At 40.3% G+C, this 22,103-nt stretch overlaps 1 protein-coding gene across 1 annotated transcript in view; it reads right to left on the bottom strand.

Annotated features, from left to right (window-relative positions):
* The window catches only part of bmpr1bb (bone morphogenetic protein receptor, type IBb), a 59,524-nt gene that overhangs the window by 36,431 nt on the left and 990 nt on the right, over window positions 1-22,103 (bottom strand). The window contains exons 2-4 of the mRNA XM_085463731.1: window positions 20,369-20,430; window positions 19,738-19,807; window positions 16,330-16,483 (exon numbers count right to left, since the gene is read on the bottom strand). The gene's annotated coding sequence lies outside the window, so the exon portion shown is untranslated. The remainder of the gene's footprint in view (window positions 1-16,329; window positions 16,484-19,737; window positions 19,808-20,368; window positions 20,431-22,103) is intronic.

Here is a 22,103-nt window from a genome sequence, read left to right as displayed (position 1 = left end):
CTTGGGAAACTATTACACACATAAAGGTATATGCAATGTCAAATGGCACCATTAAGATGTGGAGAGTGTGAAGAAAATTTCAAGGCCAAATCACCCAATGCTTGAGTTGCCCACAGACCGTATTATTACTGTTGTGAATTCAGTACATGGTGTTTTTATTAGGTTTCGAGCAAAAAAATTATACAGCTACATCTAATGTATTTGAATACACTTAAAAATATAGCTATTAGTTCTCTTTGCAGGGGTGTTTCCTGGGATTTGGGAGCTTTGGGGTGTTTTTTTGTTCCACAGGTCATTGGAATATTTAATCAGAGAGAAAATCAGTGTCCTACAACACATTGGGTGTGATTTATGCACTTGAGGGCTGCCTTATGTCATTGGACAGGTTTATTACATGAAAAGTGGCTGCTCAAGAATTTAAATATAATAGTGCTGTTTTCCTCCCTTTGTCTGGTTCTGCTGGATGTTTCTTCCTTTTAAAAGGGAGTTTTTCCTTCCCACTTTCACCAAATATTTTCATAAAGGGGTCATTTAATTGTCTGCTTTTCCCTATATCATTGAAAGTAGTCGTATATATATTTAAAGTATATATTTAAAGTAGAAATACACTGAGCCTGTACTTTGGTACAGTAAAATACTCAAGTGCCAATGAATCTACTGTTGCTAGATTGTTGTTGTTAACAGTACTCTCATGCAGTGGCTTTGATGGGGGCACCAGAGGAGACTACAGGGGCAACAAAACCACCACATGCCCCTGCTACTGAGAACAAGATGACAAATGTGGGAGGCATCTGTTCAAAGTAATACATACATACAGTTAACTGAGCTTCTAGATGCCAAATCCTATTAAAATGACAGCACACAAACAAGCGAATCCTACAGAACAAGAAAATCTCCTTACAATGTAAACACTGACACTGCTGTTGGCTTGGTTCTCAAAACTGAGTCAGGCAGCTGGGTACACTTTTCATACCCCATTAGTGCTTTTATTTTTTATTTCCCTGTCCAAGGAAACAAGCCCTTGTTATAGTGCATTTGTCACTCTTTACTGGAATAAAGGTTACTGTCTCAGTATGTCTGAATTAGTTAACTGTGACAAATTTCTACACTTTCCCCGTGTTTGTCATGTAATTTATACCCACTTCTTATCTGATCTAACTTCCACTGACAGCAACAATAAAAGTGCATATTCCAATAATATTTTGAGTTCACTGTAGCCTCCCCAGTCATAGTAATTAATGGCGCCATGGGTCCTATGAGAGTGGGACCAGCTGCATGTTATGTCTTGTCACCAGTCCCAATCTGTTTGACACCTTCGGCCACATCTCTCTCTTCCGATGCCAAGAATACTGATGGAGTACTGGTCTGAGGACTCTTTGTGCCCACCCTCAGAGAACAAACACTATTAAGACTCGACAATGTGCCCCTCTGCCCATCCCCAGAGTGCAGGCAGTGCCAGCGTCTGTAACTGGAGAACAGAGAGCAAAACAGCTGCTCCCAGTCTATCCTGCATCTGCCACAACTGTGATTTCATGGAACAAAGCGAGAATGCAACCACACGGTTCGACTGGCTGTTCAGTCACACTCCAGCCATTGTCCCTGTCACTCTCTCTCTTTCTGTCTACCTTCTCTTCTTATGTCAACTGATGGCATGGATATTTTTCTAACATTTTCAATCTATCATCAGCAATTTCTCCGCCTGGTATTTTTATGCTCGCACACTTCACTGTATATAACATCTTTCACCCCCACTTCACACACTTATCCTGTAAAGCAGTGGTGCACCCAGTTGGTCACCAAGGCCACTGCTTGGGTTCTTCCAACTGACCGATCAGGGGGGTTTGAGTAACTAGTGTCCCAAAGACAGACGCATCAGACAGACTGTAGCTACCAATTTAGCTATGCCTGCTATTATCATCTACAGTGGTCTGGCTGCTCCTATTAACAGAGGGGTGCATTAAATAATGTACAATTATGAAGTTAGGTGTCTCACAGAAATGTTTAAAAACAAATTATGCAAAATATGTTGTAAAATAATATGAGTAAGATTGGATTAATAACTAAAGAATATTTTTATCCAATCAGAGCGACAGCAAGACGCTAGTTTATAACACTGTTACACAAAACTCCTGGACCTTTCAGTGAACCAGTTATCATTGTTTCCTATTAATGATGGTTGTTATCAGTTCTTCTTGGACAGAATCATGACCTAAGAGCAAGATGTGGATCATTAGCAGCATTTCTGCGCATTTGAAGTTGATCTACTGCCAATGACACTTTAATTCCTTTCATTCCCCAGAAGTGTACGTACAGCATTAATGTCTGAGAAATTTCAAACAAAGATTTCTATCCGACTCATTAAAATTCTTATTCATAGATATTTCCAAGCTCTTTGACATTTTCTCAATGAAGTGTTGACAGCAGCTCTTGAAAGCACACCTGAACACTGCTCCCTTCGTAGCTGCATCTCTTTACTACACAAGAGCGGAAGGGATTTGTCAGACTATTCGATGCTCTGTCAGAGTATTTGTGTCTTAGAAAGGTAAAAAAATTTTCACATACCCACAGGCAAAAAAGTTTTGTTTTTGTGTTTTGTTTTGGGGGTTTTTAACAGATGATGTTTAAACAGAGCAGGGTTAAGGGTCCCTACACTGACAAGCTATTGTGGTGTATAAACAGGATATACATTTCTGCAGTCAGTCCCTTGTTTTTCCTCCAAATGCACATAGTTCATTTGATAATTAACAGCTCAAATATGAAAAAAATATGAGAGGAGACACGGTCGCTGCAGGAGTTAAACCAGGGCACTGGTTTAATTTCACATTACTACATCAAAATACTACAATATTAACAAAAATAGCATGATAATAATCTCATATTTGGTAATTACATGAGTATAGTTGAGCCCTGCAGGCTTGTTTGCGAGACAAAAACATTTTATTATTAAACAAAGTATTTTGACATAATAAAACTGGAGCTTTTTTATTTTTATGATTTTGGCTGAGTTAAAAAAAATGCTCTTTATTATTCCTGTGTAATGAGAAATAATCATACACAACAAATTCTATCTGTTTGCTCGTTCACTAACATGCACAGGGTTTAAGACTCCTCCAAGCCTGAACTTTGGCTGGCAACTTTTTTGAGTGGAGCGGACTCCCTCTAGTGCACTTTAGCTTAATTAGGATAGATGAACACAGTGTGTTAGTCAGGAGGAATGAAGAATTAAAAGCACATACGACAACTAATAATGAAAAGACTTCTGGGACAGACATTTAAACTGGAAAACAAACTACGCAAGTTTGCCTTTTTTCGCCCTAACATAATGACTCCACTATGAGCCATTAAATCTACCACAAATTGGGCTCAGCTTGTACTTGCTGCTATAGTTAGATGTGGCAAGGCATGCAGCCTGTGTGGCTAAGTGCCCATAGGTAGAGCAGATTGTCAGTCCACCAGACAAGCTGTCTAGGAAGGATCAATACAAGATTACAGACAAATCCCTCCCTTCAGACCTTGATTTCAATTATGCACAATCGTGAAGTGTTAAGTTTTCCCTTGCAAAGCTTCTTGAATTGTCCAGACAGGCAACTACATCAGCCTTCTGCTTCTCTATTTTACACAAAACAAGAAAACTTCTTCAAAATATTCGTTTTCACAAAATCTCAAGATAACTGTGTGTGTGTGTGTGTGTGTGTGTGTGTGTGTGTGTGTGTGTGTGTGTGTGTGTGTGTGTGTGTGTGTGTGTGTGTGATTGCCATCACCATGTGTGTCCATGCAGGGAGAGGAAGAAAGGAAACAGAGGAAAGCTGGCTCACACTGTTTGACCCCACAGTGGACGAGGCTCACTTTGCAGGGTTCTATGAATAACTAAAACAGATGATTGACAGAGTGACTGACACTCGTGGAAATCAACTAGGACGTTGGGTTCTATGTTGCCTGTAAAATATCCATAAAATCAACCAATAACAACTGGTCAGGCAGCACTTAATACAGTACACAAAAAATGTCAGATCCTGAGCAAACATCACCCTCTGAGGTTGTAAAATGAAGCCATTGCACAAGTGCCAAAAACTGCAGTTTTGAAAATGTCCACTTTAGGCTGGCTCCAAAAACAAAAGTCAATACCCATAGCTTCCTCCTATAAAAATGTCTAACCTTTAAAGTAAGAATAAAACGCTAAAGTGACTGTCAGTCTACACACTCAATTACCCCATTCCCATCTGTGACTACTGCACAGAGGGATGAGTTCATCCCTTACACACTGTGCATATTTTAGGCCGTCACACACACAGCAAGTGTCTTTCCAAAATGTTGAACTACACACATCTACTGACATTAACCCTTTAAAACCTACATAGAACCCAGTCCGCCAGAGCTTACTTTATATTTTTACATGCTGTAGTGCCATTTTTGGGAGCATTTCAAGTTGCTATACATCAATACAACCGTTATAGCCCAAATTTTAATAATAGGTATGCATTAAATCGTTTTTGTTTTTTTTTACATATATTTCTACTTGGAGAAATTTAAGAGGTTTATCCCTCAAAACTTTAAATACAAAAAAGTTGCAAAACATAGTTTACAACAACAGGAAATTTATTTTGAGCGTCTTCATAGTTTTATTTTTGAGATACACCATTTTTTATATACTGCAGAAGAAATGAAAAACAATCCTATAATACAAATTTGCAAAGAAAACAGCATGTGCATCAAACTATTTAAAGCAGTGCAGTTTGAGTTCTAAGCATCCCAGAAACTATTTTAAAAACACCAGTATAGGCTTATAAGGTCTACAAGTAAAAAACTAAATTTTCCGCGAAAATTATGTCACTTCTGGTTTTGGGCAGGTAATGGCGAACGTGCGATGGTTCCCGCTGACATCTATTTCAATGTAGGAAGTGTTATGAACAGCTGATCGGATCGGCAAAGCCTGTTTCTGGAATATTATGTTTTTCTTCCTGCAAGCGCTTTTAATGCAATTTTTGCAAAGCTATATGTGAAAGGAAACTGTGACCCAAGTTCATGGCATAAGATGTAAGTACAACTCCTCCGGTTTCATATGCAAAAAAAATTATTGCCCTAGCTTACATGGTTCCGGTTCTACGGGGATTTAAAAATTAGTTATGCAAAAAAAAGACCGGCTTTAAAGGGTTAATAAACGAATGAATGAGTAATCCTTAATTAATGTTTCATAGAGCAGGAAGAGTGTGTTGTATTTGGAGAAAAACACATGTTATCACACATCATAATGCTATAATGATCTGACACTTTTTGTGTACTGTATCAAGACATGAAATCAAAGCAGTCATGATGATGAAGAAGCTTCTCGGATGAGAGGTGAAACGTCTTCAAGCAACTTAAAGAAGTCCAGACGCTTTTCTTTCCAAGTTCCTTAGATTTAAATATATTATTTACTTATATATCTACTGCAAGTTAGAACTGGGATGTATAAATCATGTATAAACATTACGACTATTAAACACCATGCTCACTGCTATATTGTAATAAATTAATTTATAATTGTCAAATTTTAATTAAATATTTAATTAACACTTAGAACCCAAAAATACAAATAAAACGTATCTCAATTTTGCACTAAAAAGATGACAATTATAGTATTTTTTATTGCTTTCAATTGTCAAAATGTGTCAAATTTGACCCTAAAACTATGTAAGCTGTTTTTTAAACTCTAAAAAGATTTAAATTTACAGACTATTAGCAGCGTGATCATCTTATCTAAGTCGCTGACCTACCCAACATGTACTAGTATCCCGTGAGGTTGTGTTTTGGAGCATTTTTAATGAAAATAACCAACAATATTATGGTTTAATGTATTTTACATGAACTGCATTTATGGCTAATATTTTGTTTTTATATTTATAGCAATATTTAGAAGCTATCCGTGTCTGTGTGATGCACCACACTAACCAAGCTATCAACTGTTAGCGGATAATTTAACACTTGAACCTGCAGCCGTCGTTCAAATGTGTTCAACTTACCAGAGCAACTATGAAAATGAAGCAGAGAGAAATGGTACCACGGCTAATGATGCTAAATCATGTGATCAACATAGCTCTTTACCAAAAGAGAGCAGACCAATCAATGAAAAGAAATAAGAGATACAACAGCCAGACTTACAAAATATTTTATATTAATCACGCTGATAACCCGGTTACTGGTGGCAGCTGACAAAAAAAACCTTGAGTAAAAACTTATACTTGCTTGGTCATTTTAAAGACTAACAAATACATCATCACTCCAGCAGTTTTAAAATTAAATCTATTGTAAAAAAGTTGTTGATTATCCACAAAATGCAAATGTTACCCACTTACAACAATCACATTTTTTAAAGGGAACTACTGGCTTTAATGCAAATCATGTAAGTAAAAATCAAAGCAGACCCACACATGCTGCGTATGCCCAAATAAAACATAACCACTCTCCACCCTTCAAACAAATGATAGACCAAACAGTATTTCTTAATTATAACACGGATATTTTAAACATATCAAACCACAATGGCACTGAGCCAAATTACTGTATTTACTTAGCTAATTCCGAAAGCTTTTAAACTTTGAAAGCAACACTGCCAAACTATCAACAAGAGGGGAACACACATCTGCCTCATCTGTCAACACATCCCAGCAGAGCCAATAACAAACCCTGAGCTCCGAGTGAGGTAGCAGAGAGGTCAGTGGACTGAGCAGAAGGAGAGGAGAGAATGAGTGTCTATTCACTGCATGCTCACCAGGCCTACACTCAGTCTGCCCAACCCCCTGGGAACTAAAGCCACAACGGGCAACCTGAAACCCATGATGTCATCCTCAGAAAGCACGAGCTACCAGGACCAGAGAGAAAGTGTACCAAACCCAAAGTCAACATCACACAATTGCTCGGTTTAATTGTATTTAAAGAGGAGCAGCTGTAGGAAATTAAGAGGTTCACCAGTAAAGTATTGTACCTGTGTGACAACATGCAAAATCTCTCGAAATCTGGCTGACTTATAAATTCTACACTGGCTCTAGTGGCAACCTTTGTTGCAACAACATAAAATGCACTACCTTCAAATAGCCACTTGAAGCTGGCTCCAAAAATGAGCCAAGCCCCTTTTTTGCTTATTGGCGTGGTCAGGTGTTGACTTACAAGTGGGTCCTGAAACTGTGGACATGCTAGAACCACTAGATGTCTGCTAGGTTTCACCTCTCGGCCTAGGGCTCGGTCACTCAGGCGCAGCTGGGGGCCGGCGGAGCTCACGGGCGCGTCACTGCAACCCCCCCTGGCTTCTGCTCCGCGGCTGCTGAGTGAGCCCTCATCTGGGACTCTCCTCAGCTCTTACTGGAACAGTGGCGCGGCTGCCCCTCTGTTGGTCTTCCATGGTCTCTTGTGTTCTGGGGGCCTCTGGATGTCTGGAGTTTTGATCTCCTCCATACCCGCTTCACACCCTGGAGGATGGGGCTGTGGCCCCCCCACACTCCCTAGCAGATCATTACATGGAGAAACCTTTGGAATGCAAGCATGCTGATCCACACAGGTATGCACACATGGGTATTCACAGACGCGGACTAAAGCTTTCTTGGCTGCTGCCTCAAAGCACACTGTGCGCTGTCTATCTTGCGTGCTGCACAATATCGTTTATTACTTAGTAAATACTGATATCTATGACTAGCTAGTTTATTGTGATGGTGCTTTGTTTTCTCTATTATTATGTTGCTCTTTGTTGTTTGCTGTCTCCTCTGTTTGTTTGTTTGTTTGTTTGTTTGTTTTTTCTCCATACAGGTGACCCAGGAGTTTTTTTTTTTTTTTGTCTCTCTTCCCCCCCCTTCTCACCGTCTCTTCTCCCCTTGGGTTTTCTTTCTTTCTCTCCCCCTCTCTCTCTCATTCATTCCCCCTGTCCTATTTATTAAAAAAAAAAAAAAAAAAAAAAAAAAAAAAAAAAAAAAATGACAAAGGATGAACTGAAGCTCTGCCATCACGTAATGTCGCATACTGCTGTTTCTGATGTCATTTAAAAAAAAAAAAAAAAAAAAAAAAAAAAAAAAGGTTTCACCTTTGCTAACGAGTCCCTGAACTGGACTTCTTGAGCATACTATGCTGGCGTTGTTGTCTTTCCGAATACAGTTTTCTGAAAAATAAAATGGTTTTCTCTGTAGCTAACTGTACCCACAGACTGTCCAAGAAATCTGTGTACCAGTTTGTTTGTCTTTATTTATTTATTGTTGGTGGGGGCATTCAGTAATACTATTATTATTGAATTCATTAGTTGTTGCCATAATTATCAGGTTTTGGGTCTTAGTAACACAATTATACACTGTATATAAAAGATGGCATTAGAGACTCAGTTTGAGCTTTTTGCCATCTTGGTATTCTGAAACCAGACAAGATTTCATTTTGTTTAGTGATTTTTTTTTAGCTTTTGAAGCATTTTTTCTATTTGCTGGTGCATTTGAATTGTCAGAACCACAGAGAATGCAGGTTTAAGTCATGTCACATTTTAAATTTGAACCTCTGTCCATCCTTTATATACAGTCTATCACAGTACCTATACAGTGTATGGATGCTATTCTAGTTAAACAGTGGTAGCTGATAACTTAACCTCTCTTCTAATTGGGTTCACGTTTAGCAATGGCAAAGGTCAAATGCCAGATAAGTTTTGGGTATATATTTACGATTGCTATCCTTAAGAGAGATGATGTCTTTGAGCTTTGACTGAAAACAGGCATAAAAAAATTCTCTTTCATGCCTCATTTGTTGCTTCTGCAAGCCATAACTGAAACACCACTTTCAAAAGATGAGGTGAAGAGATTTGGGTCATTAATAGTCATTAGTCATTTTATGCTAAATATATATGATTAAAATCTTTTTAATCAGTCGATAAATCTTTGATCAAGAAATCTGCTGGTTTCTTTTTGATTTTTGTTCAGAAACTGCAGTCCTTTCTTTCTGCTTGTTCTGCTTGATGATGGTTCGCATCTTATGAGGTTGCATTCACAAAACCTCGTCTTGATTGCTAACATAGAAACATGTACACCTACAGTAAATGGAAACATGCACTGCACTTCCTGTGGAGTCAAATAGAGGGTTTCCTTTGCAATATGAACATCTTTCTTATCACCCACATATCTTGTCCTTAACGTGGTCTTGGTTTCCATTTTCTAGCTGATATATCTCTGATTGCTCCTTTTTTTAGCTTCATGACCTTTTCACTGTCATACCCACCTATTCTCACCCCTTACAAAAAGACAACGCCAACTCATATTAAAAGGAAACTTTCAACCTTTATGCTTATTTTTCAGATTTAATACATTTTAAAGCAGAGAACCTAAAGAAATAACTTGAATGAAACTCAGATAACTATCATGCTGTGTATCTTATTACTGCTGCAATAAATTACTGGTTGCATGAATTAACTTATTTTAATCGTGTTTGTTTAAAAAGGGGGGATTAAAGTTTCTGTGAGTCTACAGATGACTCAACATGAAGAAATGTATTGTTAAGCGAGTGGCCTGGTATTCTTTTATAATTATATCCAGCCTGGGTTTGAGCCAATACAAAGAAAATAACTTTAAGAAACAATTTCCATATTACACAAATGCATGCTTTGTAAAGCAAATCAGACAGTCACACTGATTTGTATCAGTCCAAATTCATTTCAGAATTCCCCTCCATTTAATCCCTCTTCCAGAAAGTAGCCTCTGAGCTGCACTTGTCTGAAAATAAAAAGGTTAGTGGAAAATACAGATAAAAACACATACTTTTTTTCTCTTTTTTTTTTACACTGAGATGTAGTGATAAATGTCTTCAAATGGGGAAAGGCATGGCAATGTCAGTGGAGACCCAAACAGGCAGTATTTTGGTGTGTGTGTGTGTGTGCGTGTGTGTGTAGAGTGGGAGAGGACAAACGGTCAAACATGTCATCACATGCTACACATGATGGATGGCAGTTTCCGCCTTCTCCAGAAGTTTATGTAAAGGACTCCTACTGCTGTTCAGCTTAATGGTATCCAAGGGTGACAACCACAAGGGTTTTCATCTGACGTGTCCGTCTAACACAGAAAATGGAACCTCAGGCCACTGCAGACTATATCACTCTTAACTAATGGGCTTTACTCCATCAATATCATTAGCTTGCTGTAGTGTTTTCAAACATCAACTAATTTAATCTTTTCAGCGCTGCAACCCATAACTAGCTCTCATGTACTTAATCCTATGGAGACAACGTATTCATCATGGAGATTGGGGTGGCCTGTTTTAAGGACTAACTACATCCTGTTTGAGAGTGAAGTGGGTAAAAAGTCACTGAAATGTCACGATGATCCTCTGCAGTATGTTTATCATTGTTTATTGGATGCTAATCAGCAGTTATGGCTTTCTTATGATCTCTGCAGTTTGCATTTGAAGGCTCTGTGTGAAGGAATGTAAACAATCATGGTGACCAACTTCAGTCTCATTATGGCTTCTGTTTGTTTATGACACTAATCTGTGGTTGTTGGCCTTCAGGATGAAGTCATAATTGCTGCTGTATTTGTGCGTGTGTGTGTCACTGCAGAAAAGCAGTGTCCTTGGTTTTGATTGGCAATTTACTGTAATACTGTAAGCTATTTTACATCAGCCAATTCATAGTCCACTGTGCAGATAAGTTTTGTACAGTTGTGTCACACACTGCACAGTTTTCAGCATGGCATACTTTCTCCTTCACACGAGGCATCAATCCTGCACCTTCATTGGACTGGCTTGTGATCAAAGTCTGTCAGATTCACTGGTGATGATTCTTCTTTATGGTTCAATGTCAAAGCAAGGAGATGGCACACTGAGTTATACATGCCAGACATAGAAACAGCTGTCCTGTCACTCCGTATCTAATGAAGACAGACAGTGGGTAAAGAAACGATTGGACGCAGTGATCCATCCTTTGAATTCACAGGGGACTGAGATGGCCATGAACTCTATTTGTACTGGGTCCCTAATATAAACTTGCGCATCTGCGTAAGACAATTACAGCCTGATTAGGTTTCTGCAGCAACATATAAAGTGAAACAAGAGATCTATAGCAAGAACTTAATCTTCAAAGTCTGATTTTAAGTATTATGTATGAATTTACCATCACATGAATGAATTAAATCATGGTGTGACTGGAAAAATAGCTTCGATTTACATTGTGTAAAATATCACCACTAGATGTGCGGTCATCTGAGATCTGTTTTCTTACCCCTCCCATTTCAAGTGCATAATCGTAGCTATGGTGGTTTCTGTTAGTGTAGGATATCAATCTTCTGTTTACCTCAGCTATCAGTATGTGTCAGTGTTTATTTACTCTGGAGGAGACCGTCAAACTTAGTTAAAAGAGTCCAAAACAAGTCGAAGAGTTAATAAGACTCTGACAAATTCTTGTCTGCTTGCTGAGGATATCCTGAACTTTTCTTATGGTAAGCGCTGCTGTTTTTCCTGCCCTTAGCCTCTGTTAGCTGCTGTTAGTCAGCAAAATTGGTATGGCCCAGATCTGGCCCACACAATGTGCTTACACATGGCCCGCATACCGCAAAGAATGACGGCCCTTTGGTGGCCCAGATCTGGTTTGCCAATGGTGGGCCATACATGGGCCAGCACAAGGCCAGTTGCAGACACACTGGTGGTCCTTTGCTGGCCCATGTGTGGATTATCTCTGGCAAACCTGGTCTGGGCCACCAAAGGGCCGTCATTCTTTGCAGTATGTGGGCCACGTGTAAGTTGTGTGCAGCCACGGGCCAGTTGCAGACACACATGACAAAACTCTGTTTAGACAGTGAATGGACTGATTCTTATATAGTGTTTTTCAACTCTACCAGATTACTCAAAGTGCTCTATACAACATGCCACAGTCACCCAATCACACACTTTCTCTTAACTGAGTGCTTTCTAACTACATTCACACTCACACTCTTGACATGCAGACTGGATAAGCCAGGGATCAAACCACTAACCTTCCAATCAATAGGTGACCTGCTCTACGCCTGAGCTACGGCCACCCACTGGCAAAGATGAGTAAACCCTCACTAGGTTTTGGATATAGTGTAAACTCACAAACCCGTCAAACCTGCATTTGAAACGTTGGCTACCATAGCAGTATAGGATTGCAACATGGCATTTGGGTCTTCTAACTAAAATAGGAAAATAGGAACATAAATAGTGCATCATTGCCAGACCTGGCCTACATCTGGTTGACATACACTCTGCCATAACACCGGTCAGTCAGAAGTGCCAGCTTGATGCCGGATCCCGCCAGACCTGTTTTCTATGGGCCTGGGCCACATAAACCAAACCACAATCGAGCCAGATGTGGCATGCCATCACATAGACAGTGCCATCTATGCCAGGCCTGGCCCATATCAGGATGACATACGTCTTATCATGCCAGAAGTCAGCCAGCAGTGCTGGCTTGATACCAGATCCGGGCCAGACCTGCTTGCTATGTTGGCATTAGTGAAACTTCATTTATAGTGAACCTAACATTGTTGGGCTCAGACAATTTGCAAATAAACTTGTATAAGATGGGAGAATATGATGAAATTGTTTATCAGAGGGAGCATGAGATATTTTTTTGGACACTCAAGCCTAACATTATAATGTTAGCTTAAATCCCTCTGCTGTTGATCTTAAGCTAGCTCACTGTCAGCTATCAGACAGGAGGTTGCATGTCAAATCTGCTGACAAGAAGTAACTGTTACAATATTGGGACCAAATGAGCATGTTTATGCATGTTTTTGTGTGTCGGTGCCATGATTTCAGTTCAGGACATGAGGGTTAACTTGAGTAGGAAAAGGATGATATTTTCTCCAGATGTGCATCACGTTTTCTTTTTCCTTCGCGTTTTCGCTTCTTTGGTGAAGGGGAACCCTTGTCAGATGATAAAAGACAGGTATGATGCTTCATATCTTGAGTTTGAATTACAGTTTGCCACTAAATCACATAACCAGAGTAGTTGGAATGTATTGATGACTACTGCCATTAGACAGCTATCTCTACAGATGCACATGCAAGCGATCCTTTCAATCATCAACCTGGTAATTAAAACTGTACCTATTATAGAAGGGACAAACAGAAGCTACAAAACATTTAGTATGCTACAAAAAAGCAGCAGCAAACGCAACATATGTTCAGCACTAAGTTGCAATGATGATCCTCCTTCTTTTTTTCAAATTTATTCATGTAGTGGACTTCACTTGTACTAACCCCTTGTACTAAACTTGACAAACATGCACGCAAACAACAGAATGTACCATTCCAAACATGTTGGAACAGACAAAGTTTGTTCTGAGTGAAAACCCTAAGGGCTTTGTCCTTGCCAGAGCATCTCTCAACCCCCATCTTCTATCCCAACATCCTTCATCCTTCTGATGAAACCCTGGGGAAGGTTCAATTTTAGGGACTAAACTCCAGCTTTGCCCCTAAAGACTGTCTCTCTCCCTTTGCTCTGTTTTGCTTGGTTTAGGCCAATTTACTGCTTGCAGTTATACTATTACCACTGTCAAGCCACCATATTCCCACAAGAGCGAGAGAATATTCCCACAGTACAGTCCTGATGTGCAGCTTACACCAACACTGAAACCTAGTAAAACAACACTGAGGAGGACCTCTACGAGCTTTGCCAACAGGCCTTATTGACAAGTTAAGACCATTAACTTTATTCGCTTGTTGACACTGTTTTGCCGCGATGCCCCATCATCAGTCAGTCTTGAGTGCTTTGGATGAATCCCAGTCAGACCTGAATCATGAAGCTGGAGGCAGATCTGGGAAACAGCGACCACAGTTCAGTCCACACACAGACAGTGGCCAAAAAAACTCTGTCTCCTCTCTGTCCAAAGCTGTCAATGTGACTGTGGCACTCCTGTCCGTGATTGATGACCGTGGCTCTGCATATTTCTGAAGCTGACACGTGCTGCCTCTGTTGGCCGGGAGTCCTCTCTGTTCTATTTTGTTTACATTATTCGTCTTATTTCTCTGACCAGCCCAGCTGTCGAGTGCATATGGAAGGGGTTTTTTTTTTCCATGCCCTCAGTTGTCCAGGTATGTGTAACGAAATCTTGAGTTCTGTTTTGAAAACCCTGGGAGTTCCAGTCGTTTTCACATTTGAGGTTTTTCTTTAAGCTCCCCCACCTCTGCCTTCCCTCTCACCCACTTGTACTCCCATAGAATTGTCCACCCAAAGCTTCTAACTGCTTAATTTGTAGCACTTCCAAAAAGTAAAACAAACATAGGTTTTAAAAAAAAAAACAGTGGGCACCACCCAGCATCTTGACCACTTTATGTAATGAAGTAAAAAGGCCTGTGTGTGTGCCTACATTATTAGCGTTTTTAAAATCGGGCATTTTCAGCTTACCTTTTACGTTGGCATCAGAGAGAAAAAAGTTACTGACTTTCCAATTTCTTCATGTTTTATTCTCAAAACATGAGCTTTCGGTTTGATCCTATGAAAAAATGACCAATCATGTAGGTGGTTGTTTAAAACACATAACTGTTGCACTTGTTTCATGATACAGTCTTGCAGGTTAGTCACTCAAACTTAACTAGTTATTTCATCTTTTGCATAACCCTAAACTGAAGCAGCTGATGCTGAAATCAGACAAAGATCAGGTATAAATGTTAGGTTCTTTAAACAGAAAAAAAGTTAATCGAGTTAACAAAATCAGACCCACATACGAGTGTGTGGATCCAACATGCTTTCAGACCGCACAAAATGTCCCAGATTGCACATTTTCAATGCTTTACAAACAGATGCAAAGTATCTTGCCTATGAGTGAATTTGACAGCAAGAAAGAAACTAACCATGAATTCCTTATACGTCTACATGCATACAGTAACAAGGTCAGTAAAAAGGTTGAAGCAGTAGAGTACAGAAACCAAGTAACCGTCTCCTGATCCTTAAAATGTGATCTGTGCATTGTGGCACAGCAACATTGGTGCGTGCAGCTCCACATGTGTCACCACACAGAATAAATTAACAGCTGTAACTTCTCTTAAACACCTGCAATAACAATCCAGCGTGTAGCAGGTTAGCTAGCTTCTCTGCTCTCCCTCTCTTTCTTTGCATTGTCATTTGATCCAGCCTCTGCCCTACGTAAAATTCTCAGAGCTACAGAAGAGGTTTGGAAAGCAAAGCAGAGAGGCCGGTCTCTTCTGAGTCTGGATACAACCGTAAGTAAAGATGAAAGAATAACGAAAGATTGATGTGGCCAAAATGTGTTTCCCTTGGACGTTAATTTAGAAAGCAGGACATACTCTCCACTGAGTCTGTATCAAGTCTTTTTTTAGACCACAGTTGGAACTGAAATACACACAGAGTTGCCAGTGAGGCTGGGTGGCTAAAATAAATATGCTGATATTACTAAGCAGTCACATTTAAAACAACGAGTCTTCCAAAGGCGTCGCTTTAGTTGTTTCCCATATCGTCACTTGAGGGCAGACCCAACGCAACTTGAACTAATTTATTTAGAGGAGCCTGGAGCTTTTCTTTCACTGATGTCATCAGTCATCTTTGCCGCAAATACAGAAAACAAGTAACTTAATCGCAATTGCAAACACCACTACCTGGGTGAGTCAAATTAGGCTGAATGCCAGCGAGTAGCTGTAAAAGGTTTAACGGTTAAAATTTCAAGATTTCCAGAGTAACGTGATACACGATAAACTTCCACACAGAACAAATAATCTCTTCTGGAAAACAGATCACAAAAAAAAAAAGAAAAAAAGTTGGGAAAGCCTTGAAAACCATATCAGCTCAACACAAATGCAAACAGTTTTAACAAAGGACAACAGGTGTCATTGAAGTGTAACTGTCCACCAGAGACATATTCAGCAAACGAGGCTTGGCAGCTTGTACCTGCTCTCATGCAACATACAGTAACTTGACTCACCTTTTGTTTGCTGCAGTAGTTTATTTAATCTGAGGTTATAGTGCTTTTCATGAAGTGTTGACACGAGTTTGTCACCTGTTACCTCTTTTGGCTCATTCCCTAATCTCACGACTAATCCCAAACCCTGTCAGGGAATCCACCGTGTGTCGTGTCTGACAATGTATGTGTGTGCTTGTTTCCAAATAAAGCAGAGCGAGCAGCTGGGATCCAAACATCACAACAGACATGGTGAAGTGAACAATTAATCTCCAAACGCTGTGAACGCGACTGACAAATGCGGAACACTTTATCTTGGCAGGATCTTCTCGTGCGGTTCAAGGTAATGCTATTTTTAATCATCGGCACACAGAGCGCTTCATTCTTCACCGTATGTTCCAGGATGAGACTGGGTCTTTAATTAACAGATTAGCATTGATATGAGATGTCATTCTGAATACAGACTCACCTGATCTGATCTATGCAAACTCAGCTTCTTCTGCTGAAGTATCCTCCTCTTCTATCCCCTGGCTTTAAAATGCAAATCTCTGATGTCAGCACATTTCCTCGCAGACTGCCTCACAGGTATGACTCTGAATACCCTCTGCCCTCTCCCAAACCTGCTGGAAAACAAAAGACACACACAAAACCCATTTTGCAATCTGTCATCAAGGGCTGGGAAGCAGGAAAAATACGCACGAGACAGAAATTGATTTCATGTGTTTCTCCATCTCCTCTCGCAGTCTGACTGGCACTCACTGTCGCTTCCTATTAATCAGACGCGGTGCAGAAAAAGGTCGACAGCAGAGCAGACATGCTGAGGACCGTAGAACAAAGCTTTTCAGATTAGTATGTTGAAAGATCAAACTGTCAAATGAGATCAGGGTGACATGTTTTGAACGAGGTGAAAGGCAGAGCCCGCTCTTTATACACATATAAGGAAATATGAACTTCTCAGGAAAAGAAGGCAAGCGCCATGAAACATATTTCAGAGACCTTGAGACAATATTGTATGAGCAAAATTACAGTGAGCCACAGCTGGGTGCTGAAGTGAAACAGCGAAGTTCCCTCACGATGGAAACAGGTGACTCGTACTGTGTTTCTGGGTGGTCTTGGCTGACCTGTATTTTCTTAATAAACCAGTAAGTTAGGGTGTAATTATAGGCTGTCGAGCTGCCAGCGTGTCAGACTTGTATGTGTGGGTGAAAGTGCTGACAGTGTCATATCAGCTGTGTGAACTTACATGTGAACCATATACACACAAAAATGGAGAAAATATTTGCATAACTGTAATTTTTTTGTTTTAGTATCATCTTTTTTTCCACCCACGCAGACTCACACAGCTGTCTTTTATTTGCCAGGATCCAGCAGCAAATGGTGATACATTGTGAACTTTAACACACAGATTCTTGACATTCTTTATGGGTGTGAGTTACTCTCCAACTCAAACTGGCGTTTGGCTTCAGGACGCTTTTCTTTCCGGACAGCAGGTCACTGTCGCAGAAGGAGTTCAAGCAATCCTTTCCCACATATACAGGCTATTATTGACCTCTCTACATGCAGGAAGTCCATTTTTCACAGTCTTGCACAGGTTCAGCTCCCTGACTGAACACCACTTGAAACAAGGACTCCAGGTTTGGAGCTGCATCAGCATATTTTGCTGTGTATGACGGGTCTTGCAGTGGCACGCTCAATGTTGCTTAATGTAAAAGGAATGCTAATTAAACGATGCAACAAGCCAACTCAGGGCTGAAACCAAGATGCAAAGATATAAAAATGTATTCATGAGCTACTATATGTTTATATTGCTGAAATGCACTATGCAAGTAGGCTGAAATATTTTTTATGCAGGAAAATATGTAGAAGTATCAATCACAAGATGACCTTCCATAATGCCACTGAGCTCTCAGACCGCATCCATCCTGAAAGAGTATTACATGTTTTTATACACTCACCGGACACTTTATTAGGTACACCTCCCTTTTGTCTTGAGAACTGCTAAAATTCTTTGCATCATAGATTCAAGATGTTGCTGGAAACATTCATCAGAGATTTTGGTCCATATTGACATGACAGAATCACACAGTTGCTGCAGATTTGTTAGTTGCACGTGCAAGACGTGAATCTCCTGTTCCATCCAAAAGGCACTCTATTAGATTGAGATCTGGTGACGATGGAGAGATTTGAGTACAGTGAAGTCATTGTCGTGTTCAAGAAACCAGTTTGAGATGATTTGAGCTTGATGACATGGCACATTATCCTGCTGGAAGCATCCATCAGAAGATGAGTACACTGTGGTAATAAAAGGATGGGCATGGTCAGCATCTGCTCAAGTAAATTGTGGGTTTTATATTGTTCTCAGTTGGTACTGAGGGCACCACCTCAGTGAGTGACACCCAGAGTGGTTTCTGCTGCTGTAGCCCAACTGCTTAAAGGTTTGATGTTTTGTGCATTCAGAGATGATCTTCTGCAAACCTTGGTTGTAATGAGTGGTTATTTCAACTCTTGCTATCCTATCAGCTTGCTCCAGTTTGAACATTCTCCTCTTACCTGTGGCATGAACAAGGTACTTTTGCACAGAGAACTGACACTCACTATTTTCTTTTTTGTGGAACATTCTCTGTAAACCCTAGTGATGGGAAAATCCCACTAGATCTGCAGTTTCTGAAACACTTAGACCAGCCAGTCTGGCACTAACAGCCATGCATGGTCAAACTCGCTTAAATCACCTTTCTTCCCCATTCTGATGCTCAGCTTGCAGGTTGCCTTGACCTGCAGCTCAGTGCATTTAAGCACACACACAGTGCCTAAATGCACTGAACAAAGTGCGTAGAGAACAAACTGTTATCTATTAACGAACAGTTGAACAGGTGTACCTAACAAAGCGGCTGCTGAATGTAAACCGGATAAAGATAAATCATACTGGGAGGTAAAAATTGTACTTCACAGTTAAAAAGGAATGTGGAAAAGGGGTCCTCTTGTCTCATCAGTCAGACCATGGCTATCTTCACACCTTCATTTTTACTAACCACCTGTAAGGTTTGGTGACTGTGTCTTTCACAGTTGTGATACAGACAAACAACTGCCAAAGAACTCAGACTACAGCTGTGGCTACAGCAGGTTACACAAAGACAGAATCAAAGGGTGAAAATAACATGACATACACTTGTTTGAATTGGATTTGATGAATTCTTCTGGTATTCATTTATACTTACATTTGGCATTTTTGGATTTCTGTGTCTATTTCCTTGTTTCAGCATCGTCTTAACGTTACCATAATTAAATTTCTTTCTTTTTTTTTTGTTTGTCTTATTTTTATGAGAAGGTACATTCATAAATACAGTGCTCTAGTAATTTACTCAGGTGTGTTTCTGAGAGTGTCTAAAATTTACTACACTATATCAGATGTTGATCTTCATTTCAGTTAGACAGGTCAGTAGAGGGAGTCTGAGCCTGACCCAAAACTTGAGTGGAGAAAACAGGATTCTATTATAGTCAGAGCGGTTTATTTTACATAGCCTATCAACAGGCCGAGCAGAAAGTCAATTAGCCTGCCACTTTGGAGGCTAACTGCACACACACACACACACACACACACACACACACACGATGAGCTTTGTCAAATACTACCTCTAACTCCAGGAAAACAGCCTATCGTGATCAATACAGCTTTTAGTTTTGGATTACATTTTCTTCACAATATTATCGGTGTGGAGCTTCAAGCTAGACCACTCAACTTTACATTTGTGAGTTCCCATTTAACAAAAGAGCTCGGTTTTACAGTCAGTCATGTGCATATAAACAGATACTATGTCATTCCATTTATAAGAAATGTTCTCAGGCACATGGATAGAGAGTGCATGAGAGTTTGACTCACCATCCAAACCCAGGGCATCAGAAAGCATCCTGTCACCGTGCCCAGCCAGAGCTTCAGCACTTGTCCTTCTCTGGAAGAAATAAAAGTGGAAATACTGGAAGAAGCTCATATGTCTGTCATAAAACTGCAGACTAAATTTCAAACTCAGGTCAGCTCTTTTTTTTTTAATACAATCCTATTTTTCTCCAGTAATATGAACTTACAGGCAACCTCCCATCATCTTCATTAGTCTTTCATCAGCAACCCTACATAAAACGATGAGTGGGTCATTTGTACTTATGTGTTTGTGAATTAGCATTAATTGTCAAAGTCCCAGGGGAATCTAAGCTAACTGAAACAAGATCGACTATTTCAGATTGGAACATGTAACCTGTGCTTCCAGGTTAATTATATCCAGAGAGGAGTAATAGGAAAAATCTACAAATGGTAATGACGACAGAAACTTATCATTTAAAATAAAGAATTTAACTAAGGCAGGATAAGATTTCTGAGAGAAAAGCTTCCCAGGTGCCACCTATGTTAAATACTGTTCCTGTTTCAAAGAGAAGCTTAGTACGGAGATTTTAGGATGGGAAGACAGACAATAGCGGACAAAATATGAGTGAATGAATGGCAGATGGAAAAGCCATACCTGTGGAAAATTCTTGATGTGAGATGCTCTTCCTTCAGGGAGTGCACACAGAGGAGAAGAAGCTAAAAGAAATGATGAAAACATATAAAGTCCTGGCAGCTGGAAAAGGCATTGAGCAAAGCCTGTCTGTAACTGGATCTCTGAAAGTTTGTATCTCGATATACTCCATTTGTCTCTGTGCTCATGTTACATGAGTGTGAGGTGATGAGCTAAAGTCTTCATTATTGCTTTTCTTCTGCAGTCCTGACAAAACTTTATAGGTAAAAACTTCTCCCTCCTCCCACATATTCGGTCATTACCTGTGCGGTCCTCAAATACTGCTCCTATTAAGCTTGTTAATATGCGGCAGTGATCTCTGCCTGGATTGGCTGTCCTTGCTTCCTGTAATTATAAGGGAGGAAACTTGAGGTGAAAGGTCGCAGCTTGCTAAGTTTAGCCCTGTGGACAAATCCAGACATAGGCCAGTATCTAACCACAGTGATTAGGAGTGTTTGTGCATTTATGTGCACCACACACGTAAATATGATGCTATTTGATTTAAAATTCTGATTTGTCTAAAGCCACATATCCATCACTTGTGATTCCTCATCATTGCTACACATTTCCACCCGTGAAGGTTTCAATCAACCAGATGAAGAAATCTATTGGTTAATTACTCTTAGTCAACACTGCAGTCCATACAGAGCTCTGTGGGAACTCCATCTGACATTTTTCACAGACAGGGCAGCCCTCATGCTGCTGCATAACAGGCCTAACAAGTAGAATATACACACACTGTGTTAGTCATCAGTGCCAGAGAGTCCACCACACTGAAACACTTGTAGCAGGAGTCTGCGGTAGACCACAAAGGGCTGCCTTGCCAGCCACCCTCACTTGACATGCCATCATGCCTAAGGACAGGCGTGACTCCTGCCAGGGGCAGAGCCAGGGCAAGAACCGGGTGGTGGGCGGTGGTTTGATCACTCTCTGTGAGTTTAATATTACCAATAAACACTCACTCTGTTGTGCCTCAAAGAGCCTCTCTGTCTTGTAGAGAGTTAGAGGGGCTGCTGTGTTCCAAGACTACACCACAGGCCTGAATGAGGTGTATTGCTCCCACCGGGCTCAGAGATAGTCGTGTAAACATGAGACGATGTCATAGACAGTTTACTTTGTGTCATCCGTTCAGTGGTCAAGTATTTCCATCAACCCTATGCCACTGAACTCTCACAGAGAGAACAGCCCCCCACATACAAGCTCCTGAATAATCAGGCCCCATCATGTCTTAAAGACCTCATGGTACCATATCATCCCAACACAGCACTTCACTCTCAGATTTGCTGGCTTAATTGTGGTTCATGGTATATTTAAAATTAGAATGGGAGGCACAGCCTTCAGGTTTCAGGGCCCTTTTCTCTGGAACCAGCTCTTAGTTTGGATTCAGGAGACAGCCACTCTCATTACTCTACTCTCAAGGCTAGGCTTAAAACTTTCCTTTTTAATAAAGCTTATAGTTAGGGCTGGATCAAGTGCCCCTGAATCATCCTTTAGTTATGCTGCAATAGGTATAGGCTTCTGGGGGATTCCCATGAGTATTTCTTCTTTACTCATTAGGTCTTTATACACCACTCTGCATTTAATCATTAGTGATTATTTATCTCTGACTCTCTTCCACAGCTCGTCATTTGTCCTGTCTTCCTCCCCTCAGCTACAGATGGACGCCCCTCCCTGAGCCTAGTTCTGCCTGAGGTTTCTT

The sequence above is a fragment of the Copadichromis virginalis genome, linkage group LG7, assembly GCF_057382275.1.
Source record: "Copadichromis virginalis isolate Kocher_CV1m ecotype Utaka linkage group LG7, C_Virginalis_male_GT1.1, whole genome shotgun sequence".
Classification (NCBI taxonomy): Eukaryota; Metazoa; Chordata; class Actinopteri; order Cichliformes; family Cichlidae; genus Copadichromis; species Copadichromis virginalis.
The sequence above is the reverse complement of the archived record's forward strand: the minus strand, read 5'-3'. Positions and strand labels throughout refer to the sequence as shown.